The sequence below is a fragment of the Ranitomeya variabilis genome, chromosome 1 (genome assembly GCF_051348905.1).
Source record: "Ranitomeya variabilis isolate aRanVar5 chromosome 1, aRanVar5.hap1, whole genome shotgun sequence".
Lineage (NCBI taxonomy): Eukaryota > Metazoa > Chordata > Amphibia > Anura > Dendrobatidae > Ranitomeya > Ranitomeya variabilis.
Window position 1 is genome coordinate 898834724 of NC_135232.1, and position 20567 is coordinate 898855290.

Genomic DNA, 20567 nt, shown 5'->3' on the forward strand with positions numbered 1-20567 from the left:
TTTCACCTTAATGACCAGGCCAATTTTTACAATTCTGACCACTGTCACTTTATGAGGTAATAACTCTGGAACGCTTCAACAGATCCTGATGATTCTGGAGATTATTTTCTCATGACATATTGTACTTTATGACAGCAGTAAAATTTCTTCGATATGACTAGTGTTTATTTGTGAAAAAAACGGAAATTTGGTGAAAATTTTGAAAATTTCGCAATTTTCAAAATTTTATTTTTAAGCCCTTAAATCAGAGAGTCATATGGCACAAAATAGTTACTAAATAACATTTCCCACATGTCTACTTTACATCACCACAATTTTGGAACAAAATTTTCTTTTCTTAGGATGTTATAAGGGTTAAAAGTTTGCAAGCGAATTTTCATTTTTTCAACAAATTTTACAAAACCATTTTTTTGGGGACCACCTCACATTTCAAGTCACTTTGAGGGGTCTATAAGAAAGAAAATACCAAAAAGTGACACCATTCTACAAACTGCACCCCTCAAGGTTCTCAAAACCACATTTAAGAAGTTTATTAACCCTTCAGGTGCTTCACAGGAGCTGAAGTAATGTGGAAGGAAAGAATAAATATTTAACTTTTTAGTCACAAAAATAATATTTTAGCAACAATTTTTTATTTTCGCAAGGGTAAAAGGAGAAAATGGTTCCCTAAAGTTGTTGATCAATTTCTCCTGAATATGCTGATACCCCATATGTGCGGTAAAACCACTGTTTGAGCACACGGCAGGGCTCGGAAGGGAAGGAGCACCTTTTGACTTTTTGAACTCAAAATTGGCTGGAATTGAGAGCGGATGCCATGTCGCGTTTGAAGAGCCCCTGATGTGCCTAAACATTGGAAAACCCCCACAAGTGACCCCATTTTGGAAATTAGGCTCTTCAAGGAACTTATTTAGCAGTGAGGAGAGCACTTTGAACCGCCAGCTGCTTCACAGAAATTTATGACATAGAGCCATGAAAATAAAAAATCTAATTTTTTTCCCAAAAATGATATTTTAGCAACATTTTTTTTATTTTCAAAAGTGTAAAAAGAGAAAATGGACTGCTAAAGTTGTTTGCAATTTCTCCTGAGTACACCGATACACCAAATGTGGGGGAAAATCAGTGTTTGGGTGCATAGCAGAGCTTGGAAGGGAAAGAGCACCTATTTTCAAAAGTGTAAAAGGAAAAAATGGACCACTAAAGTTGTTGTGCAATTTCTTTTGAGTATGCTGATACCCCATATGTGGGAGAAAACCACTGTTTGGGCGCATGGCAGGGCTCGGAAGGGAAGGAGAACCTTTTGACTTTTTGAACGCAAAATTGGCTGAAAATGAGAGCGGACGCCATGTCAAGTTTGAAGAGCCCCTAATGAGCCTAAACAACTTTTAAATTGTTTTGCACATCCACTCAATCTTATACAGGCCTTAGCAACAGGCCCAAACAAATACTTCAGTTACTAATGTCATACGGCAGGGGACATGTAACTTTTAAATAGTTTTGAGCATCCACTCAATCTTTAACAGGCCTTATCGACAGGCCCAAACAAATTCTTCTGTTACTAATGTCATACAGCAGGGGACATGTCACTTTTAAATTGTTTAATTCATTTAATTCATTCAGTAGAGGAAATCTCAGTTTAAATTTTTTGTCATACAGGCCTCATCCGCACATAAAAATGTTATTTTACTGTGACTACCTCGATTCAGCACGTCATATTTCACCTTCTCATTTAGTGCCAGTGAAATTCAGCTGTGCAGAGTAAAAAATCTAATTTTTAGTTGCTAATACTGTGCTCATAGCACACTATATGAGCAACATGACTGAAAAAGCGACGTCGTGGTGGAAGGGGGATTAGGCTCGGTGTTCGAGGTCTAAATAGGGTAGGTGGTGAAACTGATGACACTTTATTGGTGTCTGGCACAAATTTTTGGAAATGTGTACACTCTTGGTTGGGTGTCCATTTGCTGGGTTAGCTGTAGTGGAAGATGTGTCGGTCCCTATTATACTATTTCTATTCTCGTGAAAGTTATTACATTTCTGTGATGTAAGGCCCTCATTTCTTTAAATGTGAACATTCCTTGTATGGTGTCCACCTGCTGTATTGGATGTAGTGAAAGACCTGTCGGTCCCTATTCTACTATTTCTACTCTGGTGAAATTGATGCCACTTTGGTAGTCTGCCAATCATTTTGGGAAATGTGAAAACTCCTGGTTAGGTATCCTTCATGCTTGTTGCCTGTAGCAGTAGGCCTTGGAGACCGTCAGGCCTCCACTTCCTTGTTCTCAACTACTATCCTTAAATTTTTCTGACAATGGTAGTCTAGAAAACTGATATTTGTGTCAGTTGAGTGTGGCTCAGCATGAAAGCAGGTAGAGGTGCTGCATGTGGTGTCAGGGCTCCAAGCAAAGGGGCCTTACACCGATCCCTCACCCACCTCGTGTTACTGTGATGTTTATTGGAAAGCTTTAATTGCTGTCCCAGACCCCGATACCTCATGTCTGGCTGACTGCTGCAGTTCCATGCTTAATTTGTACCGTAGGTGAATTGAGGCCACTTTTCTGGTGTCTGTCCTTCATTTGATGTGTTTTGGCAGCATTTGGGGCCGTTTTAAGGTGTTGTGCATGCGTTTGTTTTTGTCTCCCATTGAGGTGAATGGGGTTTGGCAATGTTTGACTAATATTCGACTAATTTATAGTCGAATATTGCAAATCAAACATTGAAATATTCGTTCATCTCTAGAAGTAAGTGGAGCGCCCCCACACCGCCGCAGGGCCGAGGGGTACCCGGAGCCGGGACTCTAGGTCTCAGTCCTGGGGTTGTCACGGTGGCTAGACCCGGTCCGTGGCCCTGTCCGTCAGTGGGGGACGTCCGGTGCAATAAGTGGTAGTAATGGTAGCGATGGAGCGGTACGGTTGTGGGGTGTAAGTCGCGGTAAATAACGAGGACACCAGGTTGCAGTCTCTTTACCTCTTTACTGGAGATCTCTGAGTCCTCAGTCCGGAACACGGTTCACCAGGCTACGCAAGGCCGGCCGGTCCAATGGCACCTCCAGAGTTCTCCTCTCAGGTGGAAATCTGTGCCTTCCTTCTAGCGCTATGTGTTGTAGTCCTTCCCTGCTGTGCTCACGGAAAGTAACCCCACAACGGTTGTGTCTGTTTCTTAAGTTCCCTCACAACTCGATTTGATGTTCCTCTGTAATCCACCCCTTCCCTGTATTCAGGTTGGAATGGCACCCGTTTGTCAGGTAGGCCTGGAGTTCTTCCGGGACCCTAGAGTCGCCCCTCTCCCGCAATTGCCCCCCAAGACTTCATAGGTGATATGTGGTAGACAGCCCGCCTGAGACCGACTGTCCTGCCGCTGTTTGGAGTATGGCTTGAAGCTGTATTCTAATCCACTCCCTCGGCGTTCCGGCCACCGGTATTGCGCCTCAGCAGGGTGCTGCCTCTTTCAGCACAACCCCTGCTGGTATTCTCCTTCTGCTTGATCTCGTTTCTCACTCAGCACAATCTATCTCGCTTCTAATCCTTTCTTGAGTCCCGCCGCTTCCAGGAGCCTGCGCGGACCCGTTACGTTCTTTCAATGCCAAGCCTCTGCCAGGATCCCACCCCTGGCAGAGACCCTACAGTCTCTCCCTTCACAACACCCCCTGCCACAGGGTGTTGCTCCGTTCAATCCCGTCAGCGTTCTCTCCTAACTTCCTGCCTGACCCCCAGTTTACCCACTATGGTGGGGAGTGGCCTAATGAATAGCACCCTTAGCTCCCCCCGGAGGCCCAGCTGTGAAACATATTGGTGTCTGTGATACCTGATTGGAGGAACTCCTTCGGTGCCATCGAACGTACCATGGCTCCCCTTAGCGGCGAAGCCACAGCACTGCAACGACCAGAACTCTGGGGCGCTGCACTCCCCCCTGGTTAAACACAGTACTCCGGGACTGGGAAGAAAAACAACAATACAGATTAGCAAAAAGACATACAATTTTGTTGAGTGCAAAACGATAAGTATACTTGAACAGGCTTCCCTTTATGGGAGGTGAGGACACTTTTAACGTTACAAACATGGTCAACATTAAAAATTACAGGCTATACATAACTCCTGTTACCCAACCGGGTATTCTACTTAGTGCAAATTCTGGAACAATAAATTAACATTGCCTTTAAGAAACATACACTCTTAGTTTACCAAAGGCCTTCCTATAATCACATTACAGGGTAAGGTAACTTCACATTCTCCTACTTTGAACCTGCAGGACCGCCTGTCCCTATGGCACCAGACCTACTGCCTCTCCTTTCTTTTACAGGACCGCCCCGTTCAGCCAGGGCCTACTGCCTTTCGCTACTATACATAGTATAGACATAACATTCCTTTCGTTTAAAGAACTCTGAGCCCGCTCTACTCGGCTCCTTTAAGGACTCACTCTCTAACCCCTACGGGTTCGCCTTCTGTCCTTGGTAACAAAGTAACTTTCTATGGGGACGCAGGGTTGACCTTCTATCCTCACCTTCATCATTACTTCCTTACTTTCAACTATGCAGACCTCTACATCTACCCCTACGGGCTCTCTGCATCTTTTCTTTCTGCAAAACATTATTTAGATTTCACATTTCAACAAGTTCAACACATATAACTTAGCATGTAAAACAGTTACATTTCTTTTCAAGGCATCATTATGGCATTACTGTTCTGCAACAGTATCTCTCAAGTTCAGTTTCTCACATCCCCTTTAAGAGGGGACCAAGTCTTTCCGAGGTAGCTCGTCTTCTCAGCCTACCAGCCCATGCAAAGGTTCCGGTATGGTATCTTCGCAAAGTGTCTTTAACTAGAACCGGTAGGAAAGGTATCTTCACAAAGTGTCTTTGGCTCAAACCAATAGGGCAAATATCTTCGCAAAGTGTCTTTGGCTAAAACCAGTAGGGAGCACCTTTAAGAAGGTGCAAACTATTTACAAAAGAAAGTTCGAATCATGCACAGTCCATGATTTCTGCAGTTTGTGTAACTTGGTGCAAAAACTTCAAGAAAAAGAAAAACAAACAAAGGGGATCCCGGGTCAACAAAGGGATCCATTAACCCTGGACAGGTTTAGCAGCAACTTTAAAAGAACAAACAGTAACTATTTACATTTTCATAAACATTGAAAGCTATATCTTACTCTTCTTTCAGAAGTTTCCATGAGGCGCCACCTGGCGGGCGGACCCCTGCAATTCAGGTTTCAGGTCCACTCCCACTGCCAGATACACCCCATGGGTTCGGGTCTGTTGCACAACCAGGTCGTGCGCGGCAATCAAGGTCTGTGTCCCCACTTCTCTCTGTGCTGGTACATCCGGAACATCGGTCACTCGATGGGGCACCTCCTTAGGCACGACGGTGGTGGCGGCGATCGGGTGGCAGATCGCAAGTTCTGTGGTCAGGCAGGTGGGGCCGACCAGGGTGGTTACAGATCGGTCACACGGCGGCACCTTGGCCACAGGGGCTGGTTTCTCTTTCTTGTAGACGTTCAGAGCGAACCACCCCTTTTCCCCAAGATGCCGGGTGTAAGTAACACTGTCTCCCGGATAGAGGTCTCGATCGGGGTGACCCTCTCTAAGGTGTGACTCGACATCCCGTCGGTTGACAAAGACCTCCGCATATAGCCCCGGTTCTTTAATGAAGCCCCAGCCTCCTTGGAGTTTAAAGACGGTGATGATGCCCTGCCTGCGCGGGGCCTGGTGAGTGGTGGGGTCCTTACGGGCCCGGTCCTTGACCGCCAAATCCTTTTGATGGTAGGCCTCCCGTTTAGCCTGATGTGTTTCCTCTTCCTCTCGCCACCGCTGTTCTAGCTGGATCTGGTATTCTTCCCAGCTTAGGGCCTGTACCATTTCTCCCTTCTGGGTCTCCACCCCGGGGAACCCCATGAGATTGGATCCAGGGTTCACCCAGCGGCACACCGTGCGCTCCGCGCTGACCTCACACGGCAAGGGAGTAGGGGTGATTGGGGCTCGCATACGGTGTTCCATGCCCGTGGCTTCCTCCCATGGTAACAGGCGCTGAAGTCTATGGGTCCCCGGGAGAGGTGGTGCTGCTACGGGACCCACTAACACACCCTCTGCTGGTGGGGCAGGATCGGCGGACTCACCCACTGGTACGATTCCACTTCCCGCAATAGGTCCTGCTGGTTCTTCCGATGTCCGGGAATCCACTGCCGGTCCCACCTGATGCGGGGCCTGGACTCTTACGTGCAGTTGGAGGAGCTGGTTATATAAATCCTCCATCTCGGCTCTCAGGAATTTGGTGTTATCCACGGAGGACAGGCTGCTGGGCTCATCCGGGTAGCCAGGGGAGACTTCCACTTCAACCCCGCTGTCAGGTTCGGAGCTGCTGGCCATAGCGTCCTCCACGTGGGTCGCTTCCTGGTCTTTTTCCCGCTCTCTCCTGCGTGAGCAGTTTCGTTTTCTCTGCCTCCGCCCCCCATTAAGGATTAGGAGGCGGATCTCTGCTGCTGACGGACACGTCCTCACTGCACAGAAATATTTAGACTGGGCGGCCATTATCCTTCGCGCTCTCCAGCTCGTCTACGCCCACTCCACGCCCCTCTTCTCTTCCTGCGCTCTCCTCAGCGCTGCAATGGCGGCGGATTTTGGCGGCAAATGGCACAGCACAGTCTTTGTAATAAAGTACAGTCCAAGCACAACAAATCACAGTCTCTAGGCACACATGACCTGATTCTTCAGGCTTAAGTAGATCCTGTTCGTGACGCCAAGTTTGGAGCGCCCCCACACCGCCGCAGGGCCGAGGGGTACCCGGAGCCGGGACTCTAGGTCTCAGTCCTGGGGTTGTCACGGTGGCTAGACCCGGTCCGTGGCCCTGTCCGTCAGTGGGGGACGTCCGGTGCAATAAGTGGTAGTAATGGTAGCGATGGAGCAGTACGGTTGTGGGGTGTAAGTCGCGGTAAATAACGAGGACACCAGGTTGCAGTCTCTTTACCTCTTTACTGGAGATCTCTGAGTCCTCAGTCCGGAACACGGTTCACCAGGCTACGCAAGGCCGGCCGGTCCAATGGCACCTCCAGAGTTCTCCTCTCAGGTGGAAATCTGTGCCTTCCTTCTAGCGCTATGTGTTGTAGTCCTTCCCTGCTGTGCTCACGGAAAGTAACCCCACAACGGTTGTGTCTGTTTCTTAAGTTCCCTCACAACTCGATTTGATGTTCCTCTGTAATCCACCCCTTCCCTGTATTCAGGTTGGAATGGCACCCGTTTGTCAGGTAGGCCTGGAGTTCTTCCGGGACCCTAGAGTCGCCCCTCTCCCGCAATTGCCCCCCAAGACTTCATAGGTGATATGTGGTAGACAGCCCGCCTGAGACCGACTGTCCTGCCGCTGTTTGGAGTATGGCTTGAAGCTGTATTCTAATCCACTCCCTCGGCGTTCCGGCCACCGGTATTGCGCCTCAGCAGGGTGCTGCCTCTTTCAGCACAACCCCTGCTGGTATTCTCCTTCTGCTTGATCTCGTTTCTCACTCAGCACAATCTATCTCGCTTCTAATCCTTTCTTGAGTCCCGCCGCTTCCAGGAGCCTGCGCGGACCCGTTACGTTCTTTCAATGCCAAGCCTCTGCCAGGATCCCACCCCTGGCAGAGACCCTACAGTCTCTCCCTTCACAACACCCCCTGCCACAGGGTGTTGCTCCGTTCAATCCCGTCAGCGTTCTCTCCTAACTTCCTGCCTGACCCCCAGTTTACCCACTATGGTGGGGAGTGGCCTAATGAATAGCACCCTTAGCTCCCCCCGGAGGCCCAGCTGTGAAACATATTGGTGTCTGTGATACCTGATTGGAGGAACTCCTTCGGTGCCATCGAACGTACCATGGCTCCCCTTAGCGGCGAAGCCACAGCACTGCAACGACCAGAACTCTGGGGCGCTGCATAAGCCAACTGCTATAGCTCCAAGCCTTCACAGAGTCTATAAACACCCAGGTCCAGGTGTGCCAATTAGAGCCGGAGGAGGGTTGCCACTGGGTACAAAAGTCAGAAAGATTAAGAAGGCATCTGCAATGCCAAATGCAGAGACTTTCTTCAGCCAGATGCAGAGTGATTGTCTGTTGCATCAGGCACACCCATGACAGTAACAAGCAGGACGCAGACAACATCATCAAAAGACTAAAGAGAGCCATTCGAGCAGATAAAGATCTTCATTATCAAAAGATATGTACAGAGTTAGAAAGTGAACATCTGAAGCGCAAGACTAGGAAGGCATACCAAAAGATCAAAGAGGTACAATGAAAGTTTCAACCAAGAGTGGGAATGTTGAATGATGAAAAGCGGAACAAACAAACTGAGCCAGAACAGATACAAGAACAAGCCAGTGATAAGGGAAGAAACTGGGACTGGAAATGGTAGTGAACCGAACATCTTGAAAAAAACAAAGTACGGTAATTACTGTGTAAGAGCTTCTGTCAATATACAAAGTGCATGTTTGTGACAATTTTCCAATAGAGTTAATAAAGTCTTCTGAAGCAGTTGATGTCATCCCACGTATGTGTTAACAGATATGGACAACTGGTAAATGGCTGAAGGAATGGACAAAATACGTATTTATTCCTATTCCGAAGAAGGGAGTTGCTACTGACTGTTGAAAGTATCTGACTATTGCACTTATACCTCATGCCAGCAAAATACTACTGAAGATTTTACAAAGACAGCTACAACCTTACTTTGAGAAAGCTGCCATAGGAACAAGAAAGGTTCAGAAAGGGCAGAGGAACAAGAGATGTAATTGCTAACATTAGTTTGATAATGTTAAAGGCCAAAGAATACCACAAGGAGAGCTATTTTTGCTATATCAACTGCAGAAAAGCCTTTGACTGTATTGATCATGAGAAACTTTGGAATACCATCAAGAATAGGGTGTGCCAAACCATCTGATCAGTTTCAAAAGGAACCTTTACATCGACACGGCGACACAGCATGGTTCAAAGTAGAACGAGGAGTCAGACAAGGCTGCATCCTGTCACCATTTCTCTTCAATATACAGTATATGCAGAAACTATTTTCAGGAAAGCTAGACTTGCAGAAAAAGAAGAAGGAATCAAAATTGCTGGACGAATTATCAACAGTCTTAAATAAGCAGACAATACAACATTGATAGCCATAAGTGTAAATGGAATGAAGGGATTATTACGGAGTATCAGGATGGAAAATTTAAGCATGGAACTGCTACTCAATACGAGGAAGACAAAGATATTGACAACTGGTACTACCAAGAAAACATTTGAAATGGAAGTTATAAAGGACTTCAACCTACTCGGATCAATGATCATTCAAGATGCAGTGATGACATCGGAAGTCAATAGGAGAATAGCTATGGGCAAATCAACGATGATGTCACTAGACAAGGTCTTCAAATCAGGGAACATTTCACTGACAATGAAGACACGGCTCATACATAGTCTGGTATTTTTTGAGTAACATATGTAATAAAGAAACAAAACAGAAGACGAATCATGCCTTCGAAATGTGGTGGAGAAGGATGCTATCAATACCATTGATGGCAAGAAGAACAAAAATCAATTTTGGAATCGATCAAGCTAGACATATTACTCAAATCAAGGATCACCAAGCTACAACTTGCCTACTTTGGACACATCATACGAAGAGAGCAATCACTGGAGAATAACACCATGGTCCGAAGAATAAAAGAAACAACGTGAAGTGCCAGATGAGCAACTTGATGGCTTGATACAATCAAGATCAACTAAATAGCCAGGTAATAACCCAGGACAGGAGACACCTGGAGTAAACCCAGCATGCCCTGACCCTGATTGGATGGCTGGACTGTCACTCACAACACTGATAGCTCAGCATGCCCCAGCTCCAGATTCGATTGCTGAGCGTTCAATCTCTTATCGTATCAAAGATACAAGTGGTGGAATTGTAACATGGTGGATTTTGTTTATACAGTGAAAGTCTTGTGACAGGGTCCATTTAAATGCTCACATTACATTATACTCAATGTTACTTTTCCAGTGGCCCAGACTTTACTTATATTTTTCCATGTTTGCCACTTTTATGACATCTGGTTGCTAGGACATAACCAAATCTGGAGTTCATTCATATATCTACTTTTAGTGCTTTGCTGTGACTGGTATTCTATACAAATTAACCTAGGAATCTCTTGACATTTTACCAAAGATTTGGGCCAGAAGAAGGACAGAACAGGATGTGGCCATAGTCTTGGTGCATGCTGTACTGCCCCTGATAGCTCTGCAATTTTTTTTTAAGAAAAAAAGTTTCTGTTAGATCAATGAGTGCTGTCTTCTTTCTACTCTTTTTACACTGACATTTCTCAAATTGTACTTGTGTTGAGGGAGGATCTAAAGTGATCTTTCACGGTTAACTCAGTGATTTCCAAATTAATCTACAGGGTGTTGCCGGCAACTGAAAATGACCAGACGGAGACGTGTGTCTCTGTTTGGGGGGATCAAGCAGATCTCTGGGCCCCCGTTTATTGTGTATGACTTTTCATAGTCATAGAAATTATACTTCAACCAATCAGCATAAGAACACGCTCACAGTTCTTAACCTATAAGAATGCAGGAACAGTCTGTGCGTCAAAGTCTCGTAGAACAATACACCCTCAGTCTCATGTTCTGTTTAGATTGCAACAATCAAGGTCTCATAACAGCTGTAAACTTTAGCCTACTAACAAAATTTATCTTAGAACAGCAAAATGGAGTCGAAAAGCACAAAATGGAGAATCTTTCTTAATTTGTCCCTTCACACTTGTATACAGCAAAATGTATTTGACCCGTACTTTAAAAATCCTAACACATAATATCATAAATCCCAACACATAGATTATCAGCCATTCTTGGCACTGGACACATAAAGTACGAAAATAAATTACATTTCATATATGGGAATATTCAGAAAAAATGCAGTATTGATATATTAATTGCTGTCAGGCTTTTGGTCAGACATTGTTGTCAGGCGTTAGGTGTTGTGAAATTGGATTTTGGGCTCCCCCGGTGGCCACTGGTGGAATTGAACTGGTGTGCATCATCCTCTCTGTTCACCTGTTTCCATCAGGATGTGGGAGTCGCTATTTAGCCTTGCTCCTCTGTCACTTCCATGCCGGTCAACATTGTAATCAGAAGCCTTTCTGTGCATGTTCCTGCTGCTAGACAACTCCCAGCTAAGTTGGACTTTAGTCCTTGTTTGTTTTTGCATTTTGTTCCAGTTCACAGCTGTAGTTTCGTTTCTGTGTCTGGAAAGCTCTTGTGATCTGAAATTGCCACTCTGATGTTATGAGTTAATACTAGAGTCTTAAAGTAATTTCAGGATGGGGTTTTGATAGGGTTTTCAGCTGACCATGAAAGTGCCCTTTCTGTCTTCCTGCTATCTAGTAAGCGGACCTCAATTTTGCTAAACCTATTTTCATACTACGTTTGTCATTTCATCTAAAATCACCGCCAATATTTGTGGGGGCCTCTGTCTGCCTTTCGGGGAAATTTCTCTAGAGGTGAGCCAGGACTATATTTTCCTCTGCCAGGATTAGTTAGTCCTCCGGCCGGCGCTGGGCGTCTAGGGATAAAACGCAGGCTACGCTACCCGGCTACTGTTAGTTGTGCGGCAGGTTTAGTTCATGGTCAGTTTAGTTTCCATCCTTCCAAGAGCTAGTTCTTATGTTTGCTGGGCTATGTTCTCTTGCCATTGAGAACCATAACAGTTTGACCGGCCAAAAAGGGTTAAATTAATTGACAGAGAAAGGAGAGAAAAGAGAAGTCTGCTGAAGATATTTTTTTTTTTTTTTTTTTTTTTCCCTTCAGTTTTGAGTGTGCTTGTAATTGAATCTCTTGCAAGTCTGCCTATATTGCAGCCTTTCTCTCTCTCTCTCCTTCTAATCCTGGAATGGCTCTGTGTTCACCTGTTTAAAATGGATATTCAGAGTTTAGCTGCAGGTTTGAATAATCTCACCACGAAAGTTCAAAATTTACAAGATTTTGTTGTTCATGTTCCTATATCTGAACCTAGAGTTCCTTTGCCTGAATTTTTCTCGGGGAATAGATCTTGCTTTCAAAATTTCAAAAATAATTGCAAGTTGTTTTTGTCCCTGAAATCTCGCTCTGCTGGAGATCCTGCTCAGCAGGTCAGGATTGTGATTTCCTTGCTCCGGGGCGACCCTCAGGATTGGGCTTTTGCATTGGCTCCAGGGGATCCTGCGTTGCTCAATGTGGATGCGTTTTTTCTGGCCTTGGGGTTGCTTTATGAGGAACCTCAGTTAGAACTTCAGGCGGAAAAGGCCTTGATGTCCCTATCTCAGGGGCAAGACGAAGCTGAAATATACTGCCAGAAATTCCGTAAATGGGCTGTGCTTACTCAGTGGAATGAGTGCGCCCTGGCGGCGAATTTCAGAGAGGGTCTCTCTGATGCCATTAAGGATGTTATGGTGGGGTTCCCTGTGCCTGCGGGTCTGAATGAGTCCATGACAATGGCTATCCAGATCGATAGGCATCTGCGGGATCGCAAACCTGTGCACCATTTGGCGGTGTCTACTGAGAAGACGCCAGAGAATATGCAATGTGATAGAATTCTGTCCAGAAGTGAACGGCAGAATTTTAGACGAAAAAATGGGTTGTGCTTTTATTGCGGTGATTCAACTCATGTTATATCAGCATGCTCTAAGCGTACTAAGAAGCTTGATAAGTCTGTTTCAATTGGCACTTTACAGTCTAAGTTTATTCTATCTGTGACCCTGATTTGTTCTTTATCATCTATTACCGCGGATGCCTATGTCGACTCTGGCGCCGCTTTGAGTCTTATGGATTGGTCCTTTGCCAAACGCTGTGGGTATGATTTGGAGCCTCTTGAAACTCCTATACCCCTGAAGGGGATTGACTCCACCCCATTGGCTAGCAATAAACCACAATACTGGACACAAGTAACTATGCGAATTAATCCGGATCACCAGGAGATTATTCGCTTTCTTGTGCTGTATAACCTACATGATGTGTTGGTGCTTGGATTGCCATGGCTGCAATCTCATAACCCAGTCCTTGACTGGAAAGCTATGTCTGTGTTAAGCTGGGGATGTAAGGGGACGCATGGGGACGTACCTGTGGTTTCCATTTCATCATCTATTCCCTCTGAGATTCCTGAATTCTTGACTGAATATCGTGACGTTTTTGAAGAACCTAAGCTTGGTTCATTACCTCCGCACCGGGAGTGCGATTGTGCCATAGATTTGATTCCGGGTAGTAAATACCCTAAGGGTCGTTTATTTAATCTGTCTGTGCCTGAACATGCTGCTATGCGAGAATATATAAAGGAGTCCTTGGAAAAGGGACATATTCGTCCTTCGTCATCTCCCTTAGGAGCCGGTTTTTTCTTTGTGGCTAAGAAAGATGGCTCTTTGAGGCCGTGCATTGATTATCGGCTTTTGAATAAAATCACGGTTAAATATCAGTATCCGTTGCCACTGCTGACTGATTTGTTTGCTCGCATAAAGGGGGCCAAGTGGTTCTCTAAGATAGATCTCCGTGGGGCGTATAATTTGGTGCGAATTAAGCAGGGGGATGAGTGGAAAACTGCATTTAATACGCCCGAGGGCCACTTTGAATATTTGGTGATGCCTTTTGGTCTTTCAAATGCCCCTTCAGTCTTTCAGTCCTTTATGCATGACATTTTCCGTGATTATTTGGATAAATTTATGATTGTGTATCTGGATGATATTTTGATTTTTTCGGATGACTGGGACTCTCATGTCCAGCAGGTCAGGAGGGTTTTTCAGGTTTTGCGGTCTAATTCCTTGTGTGTGAAGGGTTCTAAGTGCGTTTTTGGGGTTCAAAAGATTTCCTTTTTGGGATATATTTTTTCCCCCTCTTCCATCGAGATGGATCCTGTCAAGGTTCAGGCTATTTGTGATTGGACGCAACCCTCTTCTCTTAAGAGTCTTCAGAAATTTTTGGGCTTTGCTAACTTTTATCGTCGATTTATTGCTGGTTTTTCTGATGTTGTTAAACCATTGACTGATTTGACTAAGAAGGGTGCTGATGTTGCTGATTGGTCCCCTGCTGCTGTGGAGGCCTTTCGGGAGCTTAAGCGCCGCTTTTCTTCCGCCCCTGTGTTGCGTCAGCCTGATGTTGCTCTTCCTTTTCAGGTTGAGGTCGACGCTTCTGAAATCGGAGCTGGGGCGGTTTTGTCGCAGAGAAGTTCCGATTGCTCCGTGATGAGACCTTGTGCTTTTTTCTCACGTAAATTTTCGCCCGCCGAGCGGAATTATGATGTTGGGAATCGGGAGCTTTTGGCCATGAAGTGGGCTTTTGAGGAGTGGCGTCATTGGCTTGAGGGGGCTAGACATCAGGTGGTGGTATTGACTGACCACAAAAATCTAATTTATCTTGAGTCCGCCAGACGCCTGAATCCTAGACAGGCGCGCTGGTCGTTGTTTTTCTCTCGGTTTAATTTTGTGGTGTCCTACCTGCCGGGTTCTAAGAATGTTAAGGCGGATGCCCTTTCTAGGAGTTTTGAGCCTGACTCCCCTGGTAATTCTGAACCTACAGGTATCCTTAAGGATGGAGTGATATTGTCTGCCGTTTCTCCAGACCTGCGGCGGGCCTTGCAGGAGTTTCAGGCGGATAGACCTGATCGTTGCCCACCTGGTAGACTGTTTGTTCCTGATGATTGGACCAGTAAAGTCATTTCTGAGGTTCATTCTTCTGCGTTGGCAGGTCATCCTGGAATCTTTGGTACCAGGGATTTGGTGGCAAGGTCCTTCTGGTGGCCTTCCCTGTCTCGAGATGTGCGAGGCTTTGTGCAGTCTTGTGATGTTTGTGCTCGGGCCAAGCCTTGTTGTTCTCGGGCTAGTGGATTGTTGTTGCCCTTGCCTATCCCGAAGAGGCCCTGGACGCACATCTCGATGGATTTTATTTCGGATCTTCCTGTTTCTCAGAAGATGTCTGTCATCTGGGTGGTGTGTGATCGTTTCTCTAAGATGGTCCATTTGGTTCCCCTGCCTAAGTTGCCTTCTTCTTCCAAGTTGGTTCCTCTGTTTTTTCAAAATGTGGTCCGTTTGCATGGTATTCCGGAGAATATCGTTTCTGACAGAGGTACCCAATTCGTGTCTAGATTTTGGCGAGCATTCTGTGCTAGGATGGGCATAGATTTGTCTTTCTCGTCTGCTTTCCATCCTCAGACTAATGGCCAGACCGAGCGGACGAATCAGACCTTGGAGACATATTTGAGGTGTTTTGTGTCTGCAGATCAGGATGATTGGGTTGCTTTTTTGCCTTTAGCGGAGTTTGCCCTCAATAATCGGGCCAGCTCTGCCACCTTGGTATCTCCCTTTTTCTGTAATTCAGGGTTTCATCCTCGATTTTCTTCTGGTCAGGTGGAATCTTCGGATTGTCCTGGAGTGGATGCTGTGGTGGAGAGGTTGCATCAGATTTGGGGGCAGGTAGTGGACAATTTGAAGTTGTCCCAGGAGAAGACTCAGCTTTTTGCCAACCGCCGGCGTCGGGTTGGTCCTCAGCTTTGTGTTGGGGACTTGGTGTGGTTGTCTTCTCGTTTTGTCCCTATGAGGGTTTCTTCTCCCAAGTTTAAGCCTCGGTTCATCGGCCCGTACAAGATATTGGAGATTCTTAACCCTGTGTCCTTCCGTTTGGACCTCCCTGCATCTTTTTCTATTCATAATGTTTTTCATCGGTCATTATTGCGCAGGTATGAGGTACCGGTTGTGCCTTCCGTTGAGCCTCCTGCTCCGGTGTTGGTTGAGGGCGAGTTGGAGTACGTTGTGGAAAAAATCTTGGACTCCCGTGTTTCCAGACGGAAACTCCAGTATCTGGTCAAATGGAAGGGATACGGTCAGGAGGATAATTCTTGGGTGACTGCCTCTGATGTTCATGCCTCCGATTTGGTCCGTGCCTTTCATAGGGCTCATCCTGATCGCCCTGGTGGTTCTGGTGAGGGTTCGGTGCCCCCTCCTTGAGGGGGGGGTACTGTTGTGAAATTGGATTTTGGGCTCCCCCGGTGGCCACTGGTGGAATTGAACTGGTGTGCATCATCCTCTCTGTTCACCTGTTTCCATCAGGATGTGGGAGTCGCTATTTAGCCTTGCTCCTCTGTCACTTCCATGCCGGTCAACATTGTAATCAGAAGCCTTTCTGTGCATGTTCCTGCTGCTAGACAACTCCCAGCTAAGTTGGACTTTAGTCCTTGTTTGTTTTTGCATTTTGTTCCAGTTCACAGCTGTAGTTTCGTTTCTGTGTCTGGAAAGCTCTTGTGATCTGAAATTGCCACTCTGATGTTATGAGTTAATACTAGAGTCTTAAAGTAATTTCAGGATGGGGTTTTGATAGGGTTTTCAGCTGACCATGAAAGTGCCCTTTCTGTCTTCCTGCTATCTAGTAAGCGGACCTCAATTTTGCTAAACCTATTTTCATACTACGTTTGTCATTTCATCTAAAATCACCGCCAATATTTGTGGGGGCCTCTGTCTGCCTTTCGGGGAAATTTCTCTAGAGGTGAGCCAGGACTATATTTTCCTCTGCCAGGATTAGTTAGTCCTCCGGCCGGCGCTGGGCGTCTAGGGATAAAACGCAGGCTACGCTACCCGGCTACTGTTAGTTGTGCGGCAGGTTTAGTTCATGGTCAGTTTAGTTTCCATCCTTCCAAGAGCTAGTTCTTATGTTTGCTCGGCTATGTTCTCTTGCCATTGAGAACCATAACAGTTAGGGCAGCTAAAGCATGCTGTGTATTTTTCTGAAGTGTATCTCCAGTAAAATCTCAATGTGCTAAATTCAAATTTCCTGTGAACGCCTCACCTCTGATATATGTGCATGAAATTTAGAAAGAAGATATAGATTGGTCTAACATACAGAAGAATGTTGAGTGGCGTAAACACGGTAAGAGCTGTATATTGGGTGAGAGAGGAGAGATCAAGGTGACAGTGAAGAAAGAGGTTGGTATAAAGACGTGGCAACTGGGGGGTTGTGACGATGCTGCTGTGTTTTATATATTTGTGTGTGATATAAAGTTATGTTATAATGTATCCCTATGGCATGTGTTGTAGGTTTAATTCTCCTACAGTCCCTATGGCATGTGTTGTAGGTTTGATTCTCCTACAGACTATGCCTATGGCCGTCCCTGGGAAAGCTGGAGGTCTGTCCACTATGGGAACCATACACCATACAATAGATAGGGATATATTACAGTTTGCATTACACTAGGGATGAGATAGTTAAAAGAGCTGGAATTAGCCCACAGTTTGTCAGGAGTTAGATCAGTTTTGTAGAAAATGTTTCTGGGTAACAGTAAGTGAAGTAAGGGCTGTCACACAGTGTAGTCAGAGCCAAGACTCATCAACTGCAAGTCTGGGTAGAGTGGAAAGCATGGCTAAGTGTCAGGACTCTGAACATTTTTTACCTTTTGTGCATTACTGCCCTTTTCCATGATGGCGTCTTTGGTCTCATGTGCACTGTGTCTTCCTGCTATAAAACTCCACCCCAGCCTTCAGTCTGTGCTAGAGTATTCTGCCTTGCATCCAGCTCCTGATCTCTGATTACTCCCTGGCTATACACCTGCTCCTGTGAACCTGTGTGGTGATCCTGCTACTCTGCTCTGAGTTCCTGCTGCATACACAAGTTTCGAGTAATCCTCCTTCATCTGCTGCTCGTGTTTACTTCCACCTGCATTTGCTGGACATGTAAGCTGCTGCTGCTTTGCATTAACCTGAGACTATTAACCAGGCCTCCCTGGTTGAGCTAAGATATGATTTGAACTGCCTATAAGCATATCTATCTGTGTCTGGACTAAGACAAGGATTTATTCGTGTCAAGTATCCACAAGAATAACTGTGCTTCATAGACTTTCTGCTTGATTGCATTTTGCTCTGAAGTTTCCTATAGACTACTAAGCTGCGTTTATTATTTGCACCAAGTGTTGTGGACTTGAGTTTCTCTCTGCACCTGTTTGAATCACCATGTGGTAATATAGACTTTACCACTTATAAAACTGTGTCCTGTAGTTGTCTTGTTCCACGCAAAGAGTCTCCTGAGTTATCCCCTATAGTTATTACACTAAGCATAGCACAGTTAGCAGGTACTAATGTAGCTAAGTTGTAGCAGAAGAGAACGGGTCTGGTCAGTAATAGTTTCCTAGAAGAATGAGGACACAGGCTTGGCCACGTCTGGACGCCAGCAGTCTTGAACCTAGGGTCCGGAAAATATATAGAGTCATGCCTCTCTCTCTCTGATGAGGAAGATGTCAGTAGAGTGAGGTGAAGATGGTAAGTCTAAGGACAGGGACAAGGACTGATGGATCACACAACCAAGGGAACATCACTAAAAAGAGACTTTGTCTTAACCTATATGCTGCATATATGAATACCTATATATGAATTGCACAGTAAAGTCGAAACTGTTAACCCAAGGTCTTCTGTCTTGTTTGTAGCCAGCACCGGTCCCATAGACTGGAAGGCAACGGGAGCTCCCGAAGCACAAGTGAGTAATGAATGTACTCCACCACACCACACACTCCACCAAGACATCCGTTTGGAAGATGGGTTGCGGGGCAATCAAAACTCAGTTCCGGCCCACAGCAGACGCAAACATGCGTGCTCCGTCCTTGCTTCAACAGGATAGTGAGAGAGAGACAACAGTCTTTATGGTTAGTGTACCCTGTGGATGATTATGCAGCAGAGCTGGCTTGTAGATGTTTGAGGACAGGGAAGCATCACAGAGAAGGGAGGCACAGCAGTACAGAGCAGTGTGTTTGTGAATTATGCTGTATGTTGAGGTACAACACTTGTTAGAGCTCTCAGCATGATCTTTCTGTGTCTTCTTCAGCTTGTTTTTTTTCACACTGCTCCTGCCTTGCCTCCTTCCTCAGTAGAGTATAATATGCTATGTAGTGTGACACCTCACAGTGGTAGCAATCCATCTTGTCTTGATTAAAGGGAATCTGTCAGCAGGATTTCACACCCCAAACTATTAATATGCATATAGTTCTTTCAAAGACAAGTCCAGCAATATCTTTACATGGTCAATGCATTCCAGTAATTAGTGAGAAATCATCATTTGAACTGATATGCAAATGACTAAAGAATTATTTGTAGATCTTAAGCTTATGTCACTCCAGCTCTATTCCCCGGTCAAAACAACCTTCTCTTGCTTGACGGCTCTTTTGCCTGAAGTCACGCAACCTAGAGGCAGTCAGTCAAGCAGGTTTAGGCAGTTCTGATTTGGGAATAGAGGTGGAGTAACAGTGGCTTCAGATGTACAGCCTCATTTGCATATCAATTCAAATGCTGATTTCTCAATAACGGAGATATGCACTGGCTATGTGAAATTACTGTTGGACTTGTCCATGAAAGTGCTACATGTACATATAAATAGTTTTGAGTGTGCAATCCTGATGAAAAACTCCCTTTAACCCCTTTCTGATATTGGACGTAACATCCCGTCGAGGTGGGGTGGGCCCGTATGACCACCAACGGGATAGTACGTCCAGCGCGATCGGCCGCGCTCACGGGGGGAGCAAACATGATCGCGGTGTGCAGGCAGTATAGGGAAGCATCGCGCAGGGAAGGGGCTCCCTGCGGGCTTCCCTGAGACCCCCGGAGCAACGCGATGTGATCGCGTTGCTCTGAGGGTCTCTTACCTCCTCTCCCTGCAGTCCCCGGATTCAAAATGGCCGCGGCATCCGTGTCCTGCAGGGAGGGAGGTGGCTTACCGAGTGCCTGCTCAGAGCAAGCGCTTGGTAAGACTGCAGCACTGTAAGTCACATCGCCGATCTGACAGAGTGCTGTGCAAACTGTCAGATCAGCGATCTGTGATGTCTGGGACAAAGTTAAAAAAAAAATTTCCACATGTGTAAAAAAAAAAATAAAAAAATAATTCCTAAATAAAGAAAAAAATATATATATTATTCCCATAAATACATTTCTTTATCTAAATAATAAAAACAAACAATAAAAGTACACATATTTAGTATCGCCGCAACCGTAACGACCCAACCTATAACACTGTACCACTAGTTAACCCCTTCAGTGAACACCGTAGGGAAAAAAAAAAAGGCAAAAAACAACGCTTTATTATCATACCGCCGAACAAAAAGTGGAATAACAAGCGATTAAAAAGACGGATATAAATAACCATGGTACCGCTGAAAACATCATCTTGTCCCGCAAAAAACGAGCCGCCATACAGTGTCATCAAAGAAAAAATAAAAAAGTTATAGTCCTCAGAATAAAGCGATGCCAAAATAATTATTTATTCTATAAAATAGTTTTTATCGTATAAAAGCGCCAAAACATAAAAAAAATGATATAAATGAGGTATTGCTGTAGTCGTACTGACCCGAAGAATAAAACTGCTTTATCAATTTTACCAAACGTGGAACGGTATAAACGCCTCCCCCAAAAGAAATTCATGAATAGCTGTTTTTTTGTCATTCTGCCTCACAAAAATCAGAATAAAAAGCGATCAAAAATTGTCACGTGTCCGAAAATGTTACCAATAAAAACATCAACTCGTCCCGCAAAAAACAAGACCTCCCATGACTCTGTGGACCAAAATATGGAAAAATTATAGGTCTCAAAATGTGGA